The following is a 22,273-nucleotide window of genomic DNA, read 5'->3' as shown; positions in this document are numbered from 1 at the left end:
GGTGGCCTCAGGACCAGGTTCTGAGAGACGGAGCGGCGCACCGGTGGCACTAATCACAGAATCGCCCCTAAATAAACACGCCTCCTATTCTCTAAGGGCTTGGGGCAGGAGGGGAGAGCCCTATTTACGGGAAGGTTGGACTTGGACAGGCGGACTGTTTGTTCCTGCAGCGCCACCTGACCGGTACACACCCTTGGATCCGGTCGGAGACGGTGTCCGCTTTTACGAGCCCTGGTGGCCCAGAAGCTCTTTTCTTTTCTCTAGCTTCACGATTTTGTTTTTCCCCCTGCTATGCCCAGAAGTCTCCGGAGTAGTGGCTGTGTGTGTAGCTCTCCGGTGGGCCGCTTCTCCTCCTGCACATGAACCCCCGCCCCTTCCAGCTCACTTCTCCGTGTGGACAGAGGGAGGAGGCGAGGGTGGGCCCCTCTCCCCATCAAGCTGCCCTGCCCTGTTTGGGCCCATGGCAAAGCCCCCAAGCTGCTCCCTGAGGTGTAGCCCCCGGGGAAGGCCCTTCCTGGCAAGGGCACCCAGGCCCCCTCGAGAGGGGAAGGGCCCACCTGGGGGTCCCTGTGGCAGCAGCTAGGTCTGCATTCTGTCCCTTTCCCTACCTCCCAGGACAAGCCCGGCTCTGTGCCAGAGGGCGGGGGTCTCCTTACTCCCTGTAACAGCTCCAAAGGCCGGTGAAGTCTCCTTAAATCAAGCGCAGAACTTGAATGGCCCACGGCCCGCCCCCCCGGCCGCAGGTCCCAAGGCTGACATTTTATCAAGAGCAGTTGGAAACAGGCAAGGCCTCCCCCAATTCACGCACGCCTGTAGGTGATGGATTCGGAACATGCCTAAGAGTGCTCTTTGGAGATCCGAGCAGATTTCCCGGGGAAGGGGACCCTTTAGACCAGAAGGTCTCCTTCTGGAGCCCTTGAGTGGGGTTCTGCTCCTGGAACCGGGGGCATGTGCGGGGAGGGCCTGGCTCACGGACCCTGGGGGAGGGCTGAATGGATGGGGCTGTCAACTTCCCACTGGCTTGGCCAGGAGCACGGCGTCCCAGGGGATGGTAGTTGCGGGCCAGACGCTGTCTACGCGCCCGGGGCCGGGCTTCAGGGAGCATCCTTGGGGGTCCGGGAGAACCTGGAGGGCCCCTGACAGCATCATCACGGTGGGCCTGCCTCCCGGGAAGAGGTCCTGCCTCCCTGTCACCACTTGTGCCCTGGGCTCTGTCTCCACCAGCCGCGCCGGCGACAGCCCTGTCCCAGGACGCCGCGGCCAGCGAACAAAAGCCATGCTTATCAAAGGAGTTTTTCTTTATTTTCATAATTTAGCTAAATCAACACAAAACTGAATAGTGTAAAACAAGGAAAAAAAAATGCTGTAACATATCAAATCTCCCAACCTCCGCCCTCGGAAGGTGTCTACACCCACTGTCAAAAGGAACAGGCGAGGGGGGTGGTGGTGGGGACGCCGGCGGGCAGTGCAGGGGTGTGCTGGGCCGGCTGACCCTCCCGGGGCCTCCCTCGCTGCCCCCGGGGTGAGCCCAGGCCGCGGAGCTCGGGGCTGGCCAGCTCGGGACAGCACGGTGTGCAGGCCGCCTCCTCTGTGATGACAAACCCGAACCTCGGCCAGTCCTTTTACCCCAGGATACACACACCCATAAATCTGTGGTGACTGAAGGTAAACTATATGCTCGTGGACATTGAAACGGGTCTCAAATAAATGGATTTTCTCTCCTGTCTTTAGTCTATGGGTGGCTGGAACAGCTTCTATATAGTTTTTTTTTTTCTTTTCCTTTTTTTTTTTTTTAGTAGCATAGACCTAGCATAATAACTCCTGTTAATTGGACTCTTAGGTAGCATAGTTCAGCTGAAACTCAGGAAAATAAAGGGACCTGGCAGACGGTGGACAGGGGAAGGTAAAACGTAACTGTCCCTTATCCGTGGGGCCTGGTGACCCCGCCTTGCAGGAGGGAAGTGGGAAGATGGGGGCTCCGCCCATCCCCCGCTGTCTCCACCCATCCCCCGCTGTCTCCACCCTCTGACATGAAGACTGAGAAAGAGCAGGGTGTCCGCTTGAGAAGCGAGGCCGGCCACAAACTGCCCTCAAGCTGTATGAACGTGAGAGGGGTGAGAAAAAGGGAAACAAAATCCGTTGGCAGAAGCGTGATCAAAGGACTGGACACTCCCACAACAGAGCCCCAGGGGGCAGGGACCACCCAACCCAAACCCAGTAAAAGGCAAGTGGCCTTTCCGCTGGCACCGGCCAGCATGCCTGTGCCACCCCAGACCTGGTCCTCAGCTCGCGGCCCGCAGAGTCCTGCCCCTCGGCGGTGCCGGGCGCCCCTACGTCCGGGGATGCCGGTCCCCCTCCCGCCCACCCCAGAGACTTCGCGAACCCCCAGCCCCGGCCCACGTTTCAGGACGGCCGGGGCTACCACATGAATTGTTAAATAGGATTTTCTACAAATATACAACATATAAAAACTGTTAAATATATAACTTTCGGCTTTGCAAAATACATTTAATGATCTCTTTCAAACAAGTGTTACTTTCGCTTTCTTTAATTTGCTTTCTGGAGCTAAATGGTGATTGGATGAGACAGCAGTCATGGGAGACCCGACATGCTCTTGGCGAATCCTGGATTATCCCACTATCAGAATGGAGCTGCAGAGAGGCGCGTTTAACTGGTTAAAACAGAAAGTGATTTTAGTACGAGAAAGTCCATCTAAGTACAGGGGAGCAGGTGCGCACAGCGGGCCGTGCTCCCGGCCAGGCGCGCCCGCGGGGTCCACGTGGGGACATCGCCGGCCGTGTGTCCTCCGGCCACATCCTCCGGCTGCTCAGGGGGCCCCGCAGCGTCCGTGGGGTGGGTGCCTCTCGAGCGTGTCTCTGCCCCCGTGCCCCCCAATCGAACCCAGGGACTCGGATGGTACGGACGAGTCCACGTTAAAATAGATTTTGCTCTTTGGTCTATTGAATATACTGAAAGGATAAGAAAATAAAAGCGATTCGGACAGTCTGGGGCACAAGGAGAGGCCACTGCTGCGCCCGAGACTCAGTCCTCCCCGGGCCCGGCGCTGTCCTCCTCTCTCGGGCTGGCTGGGCTGCAGCTGCCTCCTCGTCCTCCTCGTCTGCGGCCGGGAGGGTGGCCAGGCCAGGTTCCAGGGACGCCCGGTGACGCAGCCCTGCTGTATGTCCCAGGACTGACTCCTCGGGGCGGCCGGACAGACTCAGCTCGGGCGGCCGAGGAAGCAGGCTGTCCTTGACAGGCTAGAGAAACGGAGGGTGGGCGGGCGGCGGAGGGTGGGTGGCATCCACGATGGACTGAGGATTGTGGCCTCTCCAGGGAGCCAAAGTCACTCCTGGGGCCCCTCTGGGGCTGCGTTTGTCAGGAGACCTGAGGAGCAGAGAAGAGAGCCGTCAGCCTCCGCAGATACCAAGGGTTCCCGTCGGGAATGGCAGGAACCCAGAGATTGTCCACGAGGCTGGCCTCGCCCGGACAGCACACTTAAAAGATGCCAGCAGACTTGCTCGAGGACAAAAACTAGGTCTCGGACCCCAGTGCTGGAGGAGAACCCTATGCTCGTCACAGAGGGCGGCCCGGGGGCACCCCCTTCCTCTGGGCTGTGGGTGGGACCCCGCCCTTGGCCCTGATGGGGGGCCCGCACTGGAGCTCCGTCAGCCGCCAGTGTGAGCTGCGTGTCCTCCGCCCCGTGCTGGCCAGGGCCTCGGGTCTGGGCTGCATCCGGCTGTTTTCCTAACCGTGTCTTGCTCTGTGCCCTGTACACAGCAGGTACTGCATAACTGCACAGAGCAGAGTGAAGGAAAACGTGTGTCTCACCCCTACAGAGCCCCTGGGAGGCTGCAGAGCTGGGGTGTTCGTGCTGGTTGATGAGGCCCCAAGCACCCACACCCAGCACCCCAGAGTCCCAGGAGATGCGACACAACAGGCCAGCTCGCAGCCGTGAAGTGACGTGAGGGTTCCAGCCTCTGCTCTGGGGCAGCGGAGATATGACGTGGAAAGTGACGGAGACAGGAAAGCAGGGAGTGTGGTTCCCACAGAGCGTCACAGCCTCAGGTGGTGGGACCCGTGTCCAGCAGCCTCCCGTCCCATGTCCCCGCTGGACCACTGGCTCCCTCGTCCCCTAGGGTGGCCCCAATTTGAGGCAGGGACCCCGAGGCCTGGGGTCCCACAGACAGTATCCTGGTGGTCACTGCCTTTTAGGACCCGGGGCCTGGGTCAGGCGCATGGGGCTGCGCTCCCCGTACCGTCTCCCGGCAGGCCCAGCTCTGGAGGGAGTGGACGGTGTTCTGGGGTCCCCACAGACGCCATGGGGATGGGACACAGCGGGTGTGACGGCCCGGGTGGGGCCCCTCCAGATGTGCTGGGGGACACCTCCCCCAGAAACCCCCTCCCCTCTCCCTGCAGTTGCTCCTCCGCCTCCGGGCTGGTCCTGCGTCTACCCCATCCGGCCTGAGCCCCGGCCCTTTCCCACCTGCCTGCGGCCCCGCCCACACTCCACCAGGCCCCGCCCACACTCCACCAGGCCCCGCCCACGTCGCAGGCCCCTGTCCCTGTCACGCGGACCACGCCACGGCCTCCTGGCTCCTCCCGAGTCCTCAGCCGCCAGGCTGTCCCGCTCGCACGGACCCTCTCCCCAGGCCCCACCCTGAGGGCCTCACCCTGCCCGTCTGTCCCGTCCTGCCCTGCAATTAGCCGTCGGGGGCCGTGAGCCGGGCGAGCGCTGTTGACATCTTCACGGTCTTCCCTCGGTGACCGGCTCGGGGGGAACGTGGACTGACTGCCTCTGGCCTGCCCTCCTCCAGGACAGACAAGGCCCCTCCCCAGGGGGCTGGGCGGCACCTCCCACCCCAGCTCTGACAGGGCCTCGGCACTGCATTCAGAGCACCTGCAGGGACCCTGCCCTCTAGCTGCAGCCCCCAGACAGCAGCCAGGAGCCAGGAGGAAGAGCACCTGCCGGACAGGACTCAGCGTGGCCTCCCCTCCTCCAAGCCCGTGGCCCTGGAACCCCGAGGCCGGCACCGGGTTCCAAGGAGCAGCTTTGAGGACCGCAGGTTCCCCCGAGGCCCCCGCCGGACCGTGCCGTCTCATCCCCAGCTCCGTGTGCAGCCCACACACGCGGGCGCCCCGAACGCATCAGCGGTGAGGGGGTGTTAGCTGGATTTAGGTGTTTCAGGCCCAAGGACACCTAGCAGGTTGATGGCAGAGCTGGACCAGAGCTGAGGGTGTCCAGGGAGGGTCAGAGCTCTCTGCCCGCAGCCCCAAGGGACTCAAGGCTGCCTGAGGCTCCAGGTTGGCAGGTGCCCACCCACTCGGCAGGACTAGGCCCCCCACGGGGCTGTGGAAGCAGGGCTGCTGTGGGACCCCAAGGCCGCAAGCACACGTCCGGAAGTGATGGGGGCCCGAGAGAACCTCCATGTGCAGTTGCGGGCGTGCGTGCGCTCAGCCCTCGCTCTGTCTCCACTGACGGAAGCCCAGCCCAGAAGCGGGAGGGCACGGGGAGCAGAGCCAGGGCACGAGGTATCTTTGGAGGGGGGATCACCGTTCAGACCACCGCAGGGTCCTAGCTGCAGATCTCTCTCCACATCTGGCCAGCTGCCTGATCTCGGCCCAGGGACCCTGACCCTGACCCTGACCCCAATGGACGCCTCCAGCCCCAGCCTTCCCGAGTTTGGCAAAGGCCTCCTTGCATGCCATGCTCGACCCAGGAGTCCAGGAGTGGTGGTGACCCTCGCCTCACCCGGACCTTGCAGGCCCACCCGTCCAGGTCCATCGCCCTGCTGACCATAGCACGTGGCAGCCGTCCCCTCCCCGACCTGTCCAGCCACGTCCATGACGGAGACCGTCCAGCACAGTTACTCACCGGCACCTGAGGGGTTAACCAAGAAAGGATGCACTGATTCTACTTTTTCTACCTACAAAATTGTATAAATTCTTATTTGTAGAGAAACGGGAAAACATATGAGTATAAAAAGAAAATAAAAATCCATCCACGTTTCCATATCAGAAGATATTTGGATAAATTTAGTGTATTTCCTTCACACCCTTTAAAACATATACATGCGTACGATGAGGGCTGGGTTCCGCATGAACGTTTGCATTGTTTGTGAGAGCAGGTCGGCAGCCTGTTCTGGGCGATCGGCAATTCCTGGGCTGCACACGTGCTCACGGGGCCCCCATGGGATGGACTCCCAGGGACCCGGGCTGTCTCAGTGCCCCACGCGCCCCGCCTGGGGGGCTGCTTCTCGTCATCTGCGAGCTGAGATGGCAGAGGCTTCATGTCCGCCTTAATTCGATAGAAGAGAAGCAGGATTTGGTTGAGGGCTCATCTTCACTTCTCCTGACGACCAGAGGAGTAGAATAATCTTGCCAACGTGGTCCCCGGCCACTCGCGCCGGCCCGTCTTGTCAGTTCATCTGCTCAGGTCTTGTATTTCCTACTGATCTGAACAAGACCGCGTCTATAATCTCAGCTGCGCCCATGTGTACAGGCCAGGGAGAGTCCCGAGCATGTTTACTGTAGGCCTGTCTCCCAGCTTGGTCCACCCTTAGCTTTCATTCATGGCGCATCACACACATGGAGGTTTTCGTTTGGGGGAAGTAAGCACGGCTGATGTTTCATTAGGATGCCCTCACGACTTGAAGCAATGCAGTCACTACGTACGTTCTAGTGATTTCTTACAGTCACAGGTGTTTGTCCCTATAGGTCCCCCATCCTTGGGGGGGGTCTCCACTTTCCTCCACACACCCTGGCCTCTGGCGCTTCCTGCCCCTGGTGGGTGGGTGGGGAGGGATGGACACAGGCCCCTGTCTGCTCTGGCCAGTCCCCCCAATCAGGCCAGTCTAGAGACAGAACCCCTGAGCCCAACGGGTCTGGAGGGACACAGAGGCCCGTCCAGCTAACTTCCGAGCCCTGGATGTCCGCTTCCTTCTCCTGCCAGGCCCAGGCGAAGTGGGGAGGGAGGCAGGCCCAGAGCTGCCCGGAGAGGGTGGGCTGTCACCGGACCCCCCAGGCCAGAGTTCAGACACTCTCTGAGGCCTTTGTTGTCAGACCCTGGGCCTGGCTGCCCCCCGGCACCTGCCTGACCGTCAGGAACGGATGGGCAGCCTGATGTCCGCAGAGGCTGTGCTCGGATGGGACAGAAGTCCCGACGCAGCCAGCAGCTGAGTGATGGCTGCCAGCTCGTCCCCAGGCCTCGTGACCAGAAAAGAGGCCTGGAAGTCGGGTTTGCAGCCCAGAAAAGAGGCCTGGAAGTCGGGTTTGCAGCCCAGAAAAGAGGCCTGGAAGTCGGGTTTGCAGCCCAGAAAAGAGGCCTGGAAGTCGGGTTTGCAGCCCAGAAAAGTAGTCAGAACTGCAAGGACAAGCTCCAGCAGAGCCACACAGGCTTTGGAGAAGCCAGCAGAGCCCTTCTGGCCCCAGAGAAGCGTTTCCCGCTGGGGAAATCACACGGCCGAGGCCCATCTCGGGCCTCACGGGGGTCCCCGCTCAGGGCCCTGTGCTGGTCCTCACAGCTCATTGGAAAACCAGCGCTGGGCTGGTCCCTGCAGGCGGCAGGACGTTCCTGTCCTGGGAAGCGGCCCACTGGTCTCCAGCACCCTTCCCCAGAGAGCGTCTTCTCAAGACAATCGGCCAGACCCCCAGGGACACCCAGGAAGCAGCCCCTGCTCTCCTGCAGGCTGCCCCCCCCACCCCGCCTGGGATCCTGAGCCCCAGGGATGACCAATGAGAAGTGAGTCATGTCTCATCCACGTGGCCCTTACCTCCCACCTGCTCAGGGACACGCAGGGCCAGTGACCAGGGCCCCGGGCCTGGCGGGACCATGACAGCCACCTGGCCGGATGCTTGGGCTGTGTCATGAGGGCCCTGCTGTATCCCTAGAGAGCATCCAACCTGGGGTCCCCTCCCCATCCGTGCACCTGAGGGCCCAGGACGCTGCCCCAGGTCAGCAGGTGGCATCCTTGTGGCCATGTTCTCCCCCTCCCTGGTGAAGGCTCCCGTGTAGGGGTTTCCCTGCTCCACTGGCCCCAGGAGGATCCGCCCAGACCTGCCTGCCCCCCTGGACGGTCCCACTAAGCAGGCCTGCGACTCCAACCGCGAGCTGAGCTTGATCAAGAAACTCGACGTGGGCCCCAGCTCCTCGGAGGGCCCTGAGCTTTTCCAGAGCTGACCTCCTGGTGGGCACCTGCTCAGCCTGGCTATACATTTCTTACGGGTCAGATCTGTCACTGCACTGGGGGCCTCCCCAAACCCCCATGGGTTCCTTCAGGGCCGGGGTCGCCTCCCTCCCCTCTGAACTGGGCAGTGACACCCACTCTGAGCCCCAGTCCTGCTGACCATGGCTTGATGTGCGACATCGCCCAGACACCCCTTGACCACATGGCTTTAGGACCTTCTACCCCAACGGGAACAGAGGCCCAGGGAGGCAGAGCGGCCGGTCCCAGGTGACTGACAAGCCTCCACACCCCGCTTTTGCTGCCAGGGAGCTGTCCTCAACTCTCCTCTCCCCGCCGGAGGGGCTTTCTGGGAGCTGCACCCAGCTTCCTGAATCCCGGTGGTCGGTGCGGCTGCTCTCCCGGTGTGGGAAGATCCAGAGTGTCCTGGGGTCGCAGCCTCTGTGTGACCCCCTGGTGTCCCTGGGCCCGGAAAGCAGCCGGCACCCAGCAGGCTCCAGCTCTGCGCATGGCCGTCCAACACCCCAAGGTCATGGGCTGCGTCCTCGGGGTCTGCGGCTATTTCTCTGGGACTCCGCCCCCGAGGTGCACAGAGCTGGCCCCAGGGTCACCTCGCCTTGCACGCTGGACACACGACAAGCTGACACAGGAGCCGGCCCAGCACTGCCCACGTCCCCTGCGGTCACCGGGTTCAGTGGACATAGCCTCTCAGTCAGTGGCGAGAGCCCCGGGAGTGTGTGGTCTGAGGACTGAGCTGTGGACACGCCCGGGGCTCCCGTCCGGGGCAGCCCTTCCCGCCGGCCAAGGAAAGCACATCTTCCCAGGTGACCAGGAGGTTTTTCTTGGTATTTGGACGCTATGAAGCATCGTTGATGAAACAAAAGGAAACTTTCCAGCCCTGTGAGTGCCCTGAGTGATACTCCCTCTTCCTCTGAAAGCTTCCATTTGCCTTTAGGGTCAGGATGAGTATTCTGTTTAAAGGGCACAATATTCTGGACTGAAAGCCCCGAAAGAAAGGTTCTAACGGACAGCGGAGACGTGGCAACTGCGGGGCAGCGAGATGACCGTGGCCTGCGCGAGAGAGCTTGACCATGAAGGCTGCTACCACGGAGAGAGTAAAAACAACCTGGGGAGAAGCTTCTGGAAAGGCTGTGCATCGTCCCATCCATGCCCAGCCAGCCATGTGATTGAGTTTCTGGGACCACTTCCTGACCTTATCTGGCCAGTTCACACCCGAGGAGTGCGGTTAACTGACTCCTGAGCCTGGGATGTCCCAGACGCCCGAGGAGGGAGGGGACACGATCGTCCGCAGAGGGGCCCTGGCTGCTCAGACACGTCCCCCTCTGCCCTGCTGTGAGGGAGGAGACGATCGGCCACCTGGAGACCCAAGGCCCTGTGAAAACTCGCACTGGCGTCCAGCGCGCAGGGGGGAGACGGGACAGAGAGATGCGGCACCTCGAACGGCGGGGCCGGTGACAAAGTGTTGGGGGTGCAGCACGAGGGCCAAGGCCTGGTCTGAGGATGCCCAGCACGAGACAGCAGGGCCCCAGCCCCTCCCCCGGCCCTCGAGCGCCAGCCCAGCTGCCCCGGACGCACCTGCGTCTCGTCACTGCGGCTGCTTCTAAGGACCTCTGTCCCCCACCCAATCTCCATCACTCCTCTGCCCCCATCTAGGGGCTGCTAAACGCCACGAAGAACGACGACTACGCCATCTCCTGATATTTAGGGGCCCTTAGTAGGCAAGGAGTGGAGGGCCTCGTCTCCTGGAGCCCACAGCATAGCAAGGTCACGTGAACTGCCCCCAAACAGGGAGCACACCCCTGATGACGTGGGACATGCACGGCCCGTGACGCTCTGGGGAATCTGCAGGGCTGCGGGCTGCGGGCAGCACCTGGCGGGACCTTGCTGAGCCAGCTCTGAAGGGCCAGGCCAGACGGGGCCATGTAGGAGAGAAGCCGGGGAGGGGATGGAGCAGGGCAGGGGGACAGGGGAAGCCTGGGTGGGGTGCTGAGCGCCCTCTCAGCCGGAGGGGCAGTTCCGTCCCTGCCCTGTGGCCTCAGGACACGTCCCCCTGTGCTTGTGAAGCAGCGTGAAGTGGCCACCCCGGCCCTGCACCAGGCAGAGCAGACAGGCACCTCTGTGCACCATTATTCTCATGGCCCCGCCAGGGCCTGAGTCTGGAAACCCCAGGGCGGCACAGCCAACGGGGAGGCCCCGGGTCTGACTCCCGCCCCCCCCACCCGCCATCCTCACACCTCAGCCCTTGGTGAGGGCTTGGGTGACCACATCTGCCCTGCCAGCCTCAGCGCCGGCCGGAGTGGGTCTCTCCTCCTGGGGTCTCTGGCTAACAAAGCCTCTGCTTGGCTTCAATCACCCTAAGCCACTCATCTCCCAGGGCCTGAGGAGACAGACCGCAGCCCTCGCTGGGCTGATGGAGAGCCAGCAAAGGCTGGGAGGGCCGTCTGGAGTGAACTGTAGAGTCGGCATGTCTGGGTGCTCACTGACCTCCCCCTCGCACAGCGGACCCAGCGGGTCCGAGGACAGGAGCGGGTTCAGTGCCCGCTCACCCGGGTCAAGGCTGCTGCCACAGACCATAGGGTGACTGAACCCCAGGGGATGAAGGGACAAGGGCGTAGCAAGTGCCAGGTAGGGGCTGAGCGCTGACACGGGGGTCCCAGCAGAATGAGAGGGAGAAGACCTGAGAGCAAGAGCTTAGGATAAACCCGGGGACGGCCAGAACCACCACAAGCCCCTCACCCCGCACCTGTCGTAAGCTGCTTCTTAGCCTTTATGGATCTGAGCAGGGACCCCGAAGATGAGATATCAACTCTGGGTGCAGTGGGGCTGCTCCAGGCATCTCACTTGTCTTCACCATTAAAACATCCGCCACTCAGTCACCACGAGGACGCAGTACCTGGACGTGAGGGACCAGGGGCCAGGCAGCAGATTGCTCTAACCAGGGCATCAAGTGATGTGGGCTGGCACAGACAGTGCAGCCCTTCTGTGCCATGAGGCAGAGAGCTGCGGGAGGAGGATGGGGGGGAGCTGCCAGGGCCCTCTGGGGGAAGATTTGTGCTGTTCTATTTAGCTTTTATAGACAACCAGACTGGAGTGTCCTTACTTTAGGCAAGCTGATAGCTGTAATAATATATATTTATTGTTTAGCTAAATGGTCTAGCTTCTCTTTCTAAAAAAAAAAAAACTATTTCTTGAATCTGATGTGGGAAAATTATATATCTATCTTTACAACCATTTATTTCTTTTCTTTTGCTCATGACTCTTTCTTGGAGTCTGCCTTCTGAGAGAGGTTTCTAGAAAGTCTGCACCAGGCTGGGTCCCAGCGTGGTGGGGTTCTGAGGGGGGCTGGGTCCTAGTGGACCACAGTTTCTATTTCTGTTGAGCTGCCTCATTACGGACAAGCTGTGTTGTTTCCTCCTCCGGGAGGGAAGAAAGCATTCTGGAGCCTCTGGTTTTGGATCAGGAACGCTAGGCTCCAGGTCCAATCCTGATACAAGGGATGGCTCAGGTTATAAGGCCCCTGTAAAAGGAGGAGGGCTGACTGAGAATTCATGCCACCAAAGCAAAATCACCCCTGAGCCTCGAATTCCGAACAGGGGCAGATCAGGGGCCGTGCTGGGCTGTCCCTCCTGTGATGGCAAATTCACCCTTGGCTCTGAAGGGTGATCAGCAAGTAGCCATTAACGCAATGATCCAGAACCTGTTTACCGGATGGTTCTGTGGTGAGTGACGGCCCAGCACACCCTTCATCAGGGGCTTTACCAACTCCAAGGGCCTTATCCCCAGCTTTTCTGTGATGAGGAGCCATATTTTAAAAAGAGTTACAAAGGCCTCAGGGATGCCGGGGTTGATTAAATGCCCAGTGATACAAGGGTCCCAACAAAACTGACAACAGCCTCCATGGGCATTTGAAAAAGAACGTCGATGCAAGTGTGTGCACGTGTGTGGAGATGTGTGCATGTGAGTGTATGTGCATTTATGTGGATGTGTGTGCAGGTGTGTGGAATTGTGTGCGTGTGTGTGTGTACATGTGTGTACACGTGTGTACCTGCTGGACAACTCCCTGCCTGGCCCTGGAGGCCTGTAGAGGGCCGTTCTGACTCAGGTCTCAGAGAGGGCGGAGGGCTGTGGTCCAGGACCCTGGCAGCAGCTGCCTCCCTGAAGTCACCCCAGTGTGCATTTCCTGCCCCACCATTGCCCCCTCCCTACAGCCTGGGGTCTGTCACTGGTGAGATTTGGGGTCTTAGGAAGGACCCCATTGAGACAGGTCTGGGTTTGAATCTCAGCTGGGCTCTTCCTGTCCTGCGGCCTCAGGAAATGGGCTTGGCTGCCACAGCCTCAGTTTCCACATCCACTAAATGGGAGCCTGAAACGGGACCACCCAGGGGCACAGTTTCCCCCTTTTCACAGGAGTAGAGGATGTGAGCAGAGCACGGCTGCCGTCCGACAACCTCACCTAGGTCCACTGCATCTTTTTCTGCACGACGCCTGCATGTCTGCAGAACTGGGGCCTGACGATGCTTTGTCTAGGCTCCTCTGGGTTTATAAGGCCTCTGAACAAATAAAGGGATACTGGTCTCCTAGACCTAAATAAAGTGATGATGCTTGTAATAGGATTTCACTGAGAATGGAGGTTTACTGAGGGCATCCGCTAGGTACTGCAAAGCCCCGCTGCAGCCCAGGACTCCTTCTCTCAGGAAAACACCCTACACAGCCCAGGGCCCCCCTCGAGCAGCCGTGGGTTTGTGGCCGAGCAGCATGCCCACACCGCACAGGGCAGCTAGCAAGATTATGGAAATAAACCACACGCCATGTGAGGATGGGCAAGCAAGATGAGATAAAGGATGCAGAGACAGACGACTCTCCAGGCCTGGAAGGACTCTGCATTCACACCATCTCCTAAGTACCTACAAGTTCTTACTCCACTTTCTAAAAATGCAAGCAGAACTCAGAGGTGGTGCCAATGCAAGAATGTCAGGGGGGACCCCACCAGGGGAGCCACGCTAATGAAATGCAGCACAGCCACGAGGTGACACCAGGGACAGAGGCCACAGGCCACCCTCAGAACCCACCCACCACCCGGGGTCAGGGCAGGGCCTGGCGAGGAGTGAGGTGACCTCCAGGGACGGCGAGCGACCTCCAAGGACAGCCGAAAGCAAACGGGCCTCAGCCCTATAGCATCAGGGACCTGAATTCTGCCATCAGCCGAGTGAACCTGGGCGAGGCTCTTTCCCGGAGCCTCAGGTGAGACGCAGCCCGGCCCACACCTGGGTTTCTGCCCTGTGGGACCTGGGCCGAGACCCCGGCCACGCGGTGCTGGATGTCTGACTGCCGAGCTGTGAGATGGCAAAGGCTCTCCGTCACCAAATGCGCAGCAGCACAAAAAATTCACCCACCCCGAGCCAGGCTCCCGGGCCCCAGCCCCGCATAGGGGCCTCCAGCTCCATCTACCCAAAGGCGGGTGGGTGCCCGAGTCCCGGGTGAGGGAAGCGGCTGAGAGCCCCACTCGGCCCGAGGGAGGGCAGCATCCCTGCAGCACCCTGTCCGGTCCGGGTGTTGCCCAGCTCCCGCGGGGAGGTGCCTCCACTGGACGGGCCCCCAGGCTGAGACCAGCCCGTTCCCCTCACGGTTCACACTTGGTCCAGTCCAGCTCCACTCATGACCTTGACGCTGCCAGGGTCACGTCTCCGTGGCGGGCCAGCCTCAGCGCAGGCCACCTCCAGCTCTGCAGGGGGCTGCCCTCGACCTCCCCACGGGCTCAGCGGCCCTGGGAACGGCCGGCTCGCCAGGCGGCTTTTCTAAAGGGAGTGTGGATAAGTGCAGGCCGGCCTCGGATCCCTGTCTGCTTTGTCTCCTGGCAGAGCCAGCCTTTGACGTCCCATCCACCCCCTCCGCCAACCCCAGCAACTAGAGCCCGGCCGACATCGGAGGATGATGGCCTCGGCCACCGCAGCTCGCGGCCGACCCACCGGCCCAAGTTCACAGGCGATGCCTGGCGACGACGGGGTTGGGGTGGGGGGTGGAGGTGTGTCCTCAGAGGTGCCATCAGACACGCTCTCCCCGACACCTGGCCGTCCACAGCGGCGAGGGAGGCCCCGCGTGCCCGAGGAGCTCAGCGTCAAACCCCTTCCCCGCGCTGCCCCCTGTGTCCACTTTCAGGGGCTCGGGATGTCACCTGCTGGGCCCAGGCAGGCTCCTCACGGTGCCACACGTCGGCAGAGGGGGCGGTGGCCCCGCCAGGCCGCTGTCAGTCAGAGGAGTCCCAAGACCAGGCCGAGGACAAACCCTTTCTTGCTCAAATATCCATCCACATCCATCTGCTAATAGCGGCTTCACGGAGGGATAGCTCCCAGCCCAGACCATGTATGTGCCCTTCTACAGGGTCAAGTCAGTGGTTTTGCTCTATTCAGAGCTGTGCAACCATCACCACAGTCAACTTAGAGCACTTCTATCCCCCCAAACTACACTCACCAGCAGTGACACCCCCATCCCATCCCGGGAGTTCCCCCAGGAGAGGGATCCTGAGTCACGCGGTAGCTCCGTGTCTCACTTTTTGAGCAAATGCCAGACTGTTTTCCAAAGGGTCTGAAACATGCATTTCTGATTCTCCTGATGACACACTGCCCAGCACTTTCCAGAAAGACTGGCAAATTCACATGCTTATAACCAGCATCCTTCACGAGGCCTCAAAGTGAAGTTAAAGGACATTAACACCCACCACAGTGAGTCCTGAGGAGAAGCACCCATTCGTGTTTCAGCTGCTGATACCTGACGGAGAATCGCTCGTCACACTTTGTCCCCGCTTCATGTTTTAGGAACTTTCCACCCCTGGGCTGTGTGCCTTTTCGTCTGCCTGATGCCCCCAGCCCCGGGGTTAGAAACCAGCTCCTGCCGGGCGGGTCCCCCGACGCCCACCTTGCCGTCTGCCTCTGTTCTCGGGAAGGTGAGCTGGACTTTCAGAAGTTTGGGATATCAAGGCAAGGCAGGGCTGCCCCTTGAAGGCGGGCCTAGCGTGGGTCTCTCGGTCACTGGGTGGCCCGCAGAAGGCCTCAGTGCCCTCATCTGTAAAATGGGGTGGTAACAGTGCACGGCCCACGGTGGCCATCAACCTGAGCAGGACAACCTGTGCAGGTGCTCAGAACAGCATAGGCGAGTGTCTGCGATCATCACTGATTCTTACTATTTTCAGGCTGATGGACCGTTTCAGCATCCTTCCTCCCCCTGAACTCAAATGTCCACCCGGACTTGTCCTTAACCATCGCATAGTTTCATGTGTTGTATTTTAGTCTGTAATCCCTAGGGAATTTAATTTGGAACATGGTGTGAGGTAGGGATGCAAGTTGAATTTCCCCCAAGTATGAAGCCGGTTTTCCCAGCATCTGCTGTTGGGGGCTGCCCCTTCCGCACTGTACCCCCAGCCCGTGCTCACCAACATCCAGGTTCATCGCAGGACCACGTGGTCTGGTTCATGGGTCAGAAAGAGCAGCAGAAGAGCCAACATCTTCTCCGGTTTTAATTGTATCCTGGGGACTTTGCCAGACAGGGTCCGCTGTTAACTCAGGAGGGGGGTGAGGGGCAGAAGCAAGCAGCGGCTGCATCACCCACTGCTGAGCTGCTCACAAAGCTCTCTTACCCCCTTGTCCATCCCCAGCAGGAGGTGGACACTGGGGCATGTCCCAAAGCCTTCCTACACACCGTGGATGAGTCCCACCCGATATAAAATGTGAAATCATTTTGTAATGTTCCAGAAAAACTCACTGGAGATTTGATTGAAACTGTATTAAATCTAAACATCAAATTTGAAAGAATAGACAACCTCATAACATTTAGACAATCCCTCACTTTATCAAAGTATGTGACATCATCTTTCTATTCATTTATTCAAGTCGTTTTAAGTCTCCCATGGGGAGGTTTTGCCATTATCTTCATAGGTGCCTTTTCTTACCAAAGTTAACTCCGAGTTATTTTATGTTTTCTCCTGCTATTAACAGAGCTCTCCCCACTCTCTTTCTTTTATTTCACTTATTTATTGTAATTGAATCATTACACATACTTGCTTGGAGGTGAGAACACACAGGCTTTTGTCCAGTCTCTCTTCCATATGCCAGCGGGCATGTTTCTTCCTTAAAGCTGCCTACAAATTTCACCTCCCGTTTTCACCTCCTAAATGACACTTGTGTTCAAGCTACCGCTGACTCCATGCCCTGGCCCTCAGGGTTGATAAGCCTTTATTAATCTAGTCTGGGGTTGGCAAACTTGTGCTACCAAGGGCCGGGTAGTGTATATTTTCAGCTTTGCGGGCCATAAAAGTCTTTCTGCAAAGACTCAGCTCTGCCATTGCAGTGTGAATGTATGCCTAGACAATATGTGAGTGAATAAGCAAGGCTGTGTGCCAATAAAACTTTATTTAAAAAATAGGTGGGGGGCCAGATTTGGTGAGCAGGCGGTAGTCATCTGACCTCTGATCTAGACCAGAGCTTGTTTGTGTCTATGAAAGCTTACAGTTGAACACAAGTAGAGAAACTTCTATGTTCATAACTGGTCCAATTTAATAAATTCTCTAATTAGTTTTCAAGGCATTTCAGGTGATTCTCCAGAGTTTTGGAAATACCTGTTTATTTACCTTCTGTAAGTAATAATGATTGCATTTTTTCATATCAAATAGTTATGTGAGTTCATTTGCCAGAACTTCCAAAAAGTAACAAGTTCCCGGGTGACTGCAGGCTAGCCTCATGACAGCCAGCCTGGGCCTCAGCCCCGGTATGGACAGGGCGGGGTCCATCTTCAGTGCAATGGCAGCTTTGGTTTCGGGGGGACCCTGGGTTCCAGGGAGGGCCCACCTTCTCTTCCAGGTTAGCCTGGAGGTCTGTGACCATCGTTCTTTTGATATTTTTCTGAGGAATAAATACAGGGTCTGCCTGGTGCCTTTTTCAGCATCTTCTGAATCAGAACACACTTTTTATTTGATCTCCTTATAGGGCTTTTCGTTCAACCTGATTCTGAAATATTAAAGTGTATTTACACTTCTTACGTAGAGCTACTGTGTGGTGGCCTTTTTTGGGGGTTCTTTTAAAGGACTGCAGAAATCAGTCTGCTGTTATTTTATGCAGGTGCAGGAGACATATATCCCAATCACTACTCCCACCAGGGGCAGGAACCCCAGAGATTTATCTGCATCCTGAAAACAATGCCAGGTCCTGGAGGGCCTCGGGGCACTTTGCTGAAGGATTTCTGTGCCTGGCAGGGCTCCCAGCCCACAGAACAGACTCAAAAGTCTTTATTGAACAACATGACTTTCTGGGTATTTTTCTAATTTTGAGGACCTTTCCAGCATCAGGGTTTCACTAGTTCCTAAAATGAACCGGGTAATTTTCCACATTTTCCAGTTGGCGGGGAAGAGACACCTGTACACTGAATGCTTTCAAGAACATGCCAGATAAAACATCTCCGTCTGGAATTTTACTGGAGAATATTTACATTTTTCTCCGCCTTTATTTTTGGTAATCCCCCTTCCCCAGAAAATCATATCTTTAATCAAATTTCCATACGTAGTGATCAGTGGGCTAGCTATGTATGCACTCTTGAATAATTTGAGGCCCCAATGCAGGCTGATTTTCCCTTCTTCCTTTCAGAACTATTTTCTAACATAAAAAAAATCTACACATGACAGAAGTAAAAATGCATTTTTATAGTTTTGCCAGAGATGCAACGATTAATTCCATGCCTTTAAAAAAATCATTAATATTTCTTTTTCATTTTTACATGTTTTCTCCAATCTTTTTGAAGGTGGCTTTTTCCATAGCTTGGGTTCTTCATTTTCGTTCTTTCTGAGTTAAATAATAAAGTTATTTAAGACAGAAGTATACCGACGAGTCCATCCTTCCCTGTACCCACAGGTGCACTATCTTATTCTCGTCACATTTTAAATGAGATTTAATGGTCACTCAGATGTGTACACTGTATCGTCCAGTAAGTGCTGGCCTACATGATGGTGTTAACATTCTAACTCCGTCAACCTTACAGCAGCCCTAGGAAGCGGGGAATAGCATTTTGTCCATTTTATAGATGTGGAGACGGAGGCACAGAGAGCAAGGTCATGTGTTCTGAGTTAAGCAGATCACAATTGCTTTGCCCGGGAACGGAGGTGGAAAGACTGACCTCACACCTGCATGTGACTCATGGGTGAGTCTACATGTTTTATTTCATCCTTCAACCAACAAACTACAGGAAGGTCCTGGTTGCTAGGGTTAAGGTTATTATTTTGGGTATAGTTTTAAATATGTCGCATTGTGGTTGGAAAAGAAAGTTGGCACATGCCTCCTCTTAGGTTTAATTAGTAACCTGGATTATGGATATTTTTATAAATTTCATAAATAATAGAAAATTATAAGCAGCCTATTTGAATGTTATAATGTTCACTATGTTGCTGCAAATTCAACCTTGGTAATTTCATTTTTCAAAAGATCTATACCCTGGTTCTTTTTATTGTTGTTATCAGTGGTGTTTACTTGACCTTAACACAGATTTAAGAGCTGTTTAAATTCCAACTAAAAATTGTGTTTCTGATCAATTTGTTTATTTGTACTTGGGTTTGCTTCCTGTAAACTTATCCTAATCAGTACATAAATGTTTCTGTGGTACTTCTACTGGTTTGAACTGTAATGGATCAGTATGTGTCAATAATTATATACACATCTTAAATGTATCAATATATGCCACCATATTGTTCCAATTTAATCACTTTACCTACTGATTTCCTTTCCATTTCATTTGCCTAGTATCTTTGTTTACTATTTGCTTTTAAACTTTATAGTTTGTTTGTAGGAGTGCCCTTAGAAGGCAACACATATTTGACTATTTAAAAAACCTGATTTGATAGTCTCTGCCCTTTAGAAGAGAAGGTTAACCCATTTACATTTATTGTCACCATTGAGGCTGCATTTCTGTCTTGATCAGCATGCTCCACACTGATTTCTGGTTCTGCTCCTTTCATGGTTCATTTCCTTACACACAGTTTTACTCGCTTTTTCTTCCATTGTAGTTTAGGAGAAATCATGTTCTTGTTTCTGTTAGTGGTGGCCTTTATGTTAATCAAATGCACTTTTAATGATTAAGCCATTTCCCTAGTGATGTAAGTTCCTTCTTTCCATGAAGAGACATTAAGTGACTCTTTTCTTCATCTGCAGCTGCCCCCCTGCAGCTGTTGTCAATTTAACCAGAAGTTACAAATCAGTTTATACAAAAATATTCTTCACAACATACAGAGTACATTAAATAATAGTGTTGCCAATTTTGTGTTCAACTGTATAACCACAGTTACAGGAATAATTTATATCTAAGCTCCATGTAGTTAATTGGTATCTAGTCACCACTGATCTTCTTACATATGACCTATGACCTTTCCGAGGTCATCAGCCACTCATTCGTATTTCTTTGATTGGCTCCAGGGCATCTTTCATTGACTCTTTCAGGAAAGGTATGTGGGTGGTACACTTTCTAAATCCTTGCAAATTTAAAGCCATCCCGTTCACTTCCTGTGTCCAAAACAACAACCAGAAATAGGACTGAACTCACAAGTAAAAGTATTTTTTGACAAATCCCTGGGGATGGTTCTGTCCTTCACTCTGGTTCTGGGTCTCCTGGGTTCAGAAGCAGCTTGTCTGTGCCTTCAGAAGTCTATGGACTTGTCCTCCTGCCTTAATTTTTTTCTCCAATACAAGCTGGATGATTAGAGAGTTTTCCTTCACTCTTCCAATTCACAGATATTGCCATGGATGCTTGGGTCCCGAATGCTTTTATTCTGCTTTAATTGGGGGTTTTCCCTGGCTCAGGAAAGCTTCTTGGCAACTCTCTCTTTTCATCTTAACATGGTTATTCTTTGTTCTCACCACGTGGCTCCCCGCCGCGGTGTCCACTTTCCCAGGTTGGATTTCTGTCCTCTGTCTTCTGTACGTATAACTTCTCTCTCTTTGGCTTCATTTCCTGGGTCTCCTATGAACTGCCTCTTGGTTTAAGATTGGTTCACATCCCTGTGTTGATTCTCTGCAGTTACACGTCCATTATCTGCAGCTTCTGTACACATCTCAATCCACTCTGATGTTTTGGGTCCCATTGAGTTCAGCCTCTATTTGGCCCTGCAAAACTCTGGACGTTTGCCTACATTTCATCCCAGGCTGCCCTTCCTTCAGGCTTCTTGCTCTTGGGTCACAGAGGTCACAGCCTCTTTTATCTCTTTGATGCCAACAAGCAGACACTGACCAGAAGACTCACGTTTACTGCGGGGGTTAGTTCCAGAGCTAACCCTGTCTTTAGGTCTTCAGAAAGTGTTCCTTTCCATAGAGAGTGTGCATTCTTTCACAGGCTCCTGCTTATATTTTGGCTGTGATGCTTTTTTTATTCCCTTTTAAACAGGCAGAGGCCAATCTCGGCCAGGAACGAGCCAGCAAGCTCAGGGGGAAGGAGTCTGCATCCTTCCTCTCAGTTCCAGGGGCTGTGGGAGGCTCCGCCTTACCCAGGCTGGCCCAGAAGTTTGGGGTGATGTGCAGAGACCCTCGATCTTCATGGGACCCAAAAGGCAGCCCCCAGTGGGGTCTGATCCCACCGGGGAGGTCAGGTTTTCTGTCTGAGCTGCAGAGTTTTGAGAACGGAAGACTGAGGGGGGGACAACATGGCCTTGGTGAGCCCGTCATCTGGCTTCTCCTGCCCCAGGTGAGAGGCTCTTCCTGCTAACTCTGCCCCTTCCAGTGGAGCTCACCTCTGCGCTGGCATCTTTTCCTGGTCCTGCTAGAGCCGCGTATTCACAGAGTGAAGGGGGAACCGCGGTGCAGGGAGGCTCCACCTCTGCCTGTTGGTTTTCTGACCACCGCAGGTGTCTCTAGGTCTGAAGGTTAGGTCCAGGCACCAGGAGGAGGCCCTGGGCTCTTTGTGCATCACAGGAGGCCTCAGTCAGAGCAGGGGCTCAGAGGATAAAAAAGCAGGGGCATCCTAAGGTTTCTACCGTCCACTCTGGCAAAGCCCCCAGCGGGGCTTCACCTGACCTCAGTGCACACTTCCCTTTTCTCCAAGGCATGATGCTATTGCCAGTTGCCCTTATTTTCAAAATCTTTTGAAACCGGAAGCTGGGCAGAGGCTGTTCAGCCAGTGCGATGGGTCTGTCACCATAGCAACCCAGAAAGCCACGGCCACTTCCCCACAGGCTTGGCATGAGGACCAGACTCTTCCTCTCTCCTCCAAAGGTCCGGGAAGCGTGCCATCCTTGTGGCATGGATGGCAAAGGTCACGGGGAAGAGGGAAAATGCAGTTCTCCACTTGTCTGTTCCTCGTCCATCACACGCCCATCTGTCCTGTGAAACCCTGAAGCCACGCGGCCATGACTGCACAAGGCCAGATGCAGCCCAGACACGCAGAGTGGAGAGACACCCCCGGGGCCTGGGCATCCCTGCTACAAGGCACCAAAGACCAGAAGGGCAGGAGGGTCTCAGGAGGGAGAGAGGGTGTGGCTTCATTCTGATGCAGCCATTGGGAACATGAGCACTCCAGAATATTCTGGAAGGTGCCACAGGAGGAAAATCACCAGCCTTTCACCTACAGAGACTCCCCTGGGGTTTTAGAAATGCTTCTCATCCACTATTTCCCTTTCCCCAAACCCCAAGGACCTGTGAGGTCAGCCTGGGGTCACGCTTACCCCTTCCACAGATGAAGAAACTGAGGCTCTGAGAGGTGAAAGTGACTCCCTCAAGGCCAGCCACCCAAGTGTGCATTACACCTGTCAAGCCTGCAGGCGGGGGGGGGGGGGGGCGGCGGGGGGCAGGGGGCGGCCCGTCCGGGCAGCAGCCCCAGAGAACAAGGCTTGACAGAACAGGACAGTGTGGGGAGGTGCGATCCCACACAGGTCCAGGTGAGCCTGAGGTGACGCTCCGGTTGGGGGAGGAGGGGACCCAGGGGCAGAACTGCAGAGATGACAGTGCCGGCCTTGGTACCATCCCGGCACTTACATCACCGGGTATATCTCAGTTTAATGGGGAGTTGACATTTAAAGTGATTTAGATTGAGACACAAATCCTTCTATTTCATTT

At 56.0% G+C, this 22,273-nt stretch overlaps 1 long non-coding RNA gene across 2 annotated transcripts in view; it reads right to left on the bottom strand.

Annotated features, from left to right (window-relative positions):
- Nucleotides 1-1,280: 1,280 nt before the first annotated feature.
- LOC309610294 overlaps nt 1,281-22,273 on the bottom strand; it is a 39,986-nt gene continuing 18,993 nt past the window's right edge. For both annotated transcript variants that reach the window (XR_014233819.1, XR_014233820.1), the window contains exon 3: nt 1,281-3,384. This is a non-coding gene — a long non-coding RNA (uncharacterized lncRNA). The remainder of the gene's footprint in view (nt 3,385-22,273) is intronic.

Source organism: Balaenoptera borealis (genome assembly GCF_965194805.1).
Source record: "Balaenoptera borealis genome assembly, chromosome: 13".
Lineage (NCBI taxonomy): Eukaryota > Metazoa > Chordata > Mammalia > Artiodactyla > Balaenopteridae > Balaenoptera > Balaenoptera borealis.
Note: the sequence above shows the minus strand (reverse complement) of the source record. Positions and strands in the feature narration are given on the sequence as shown.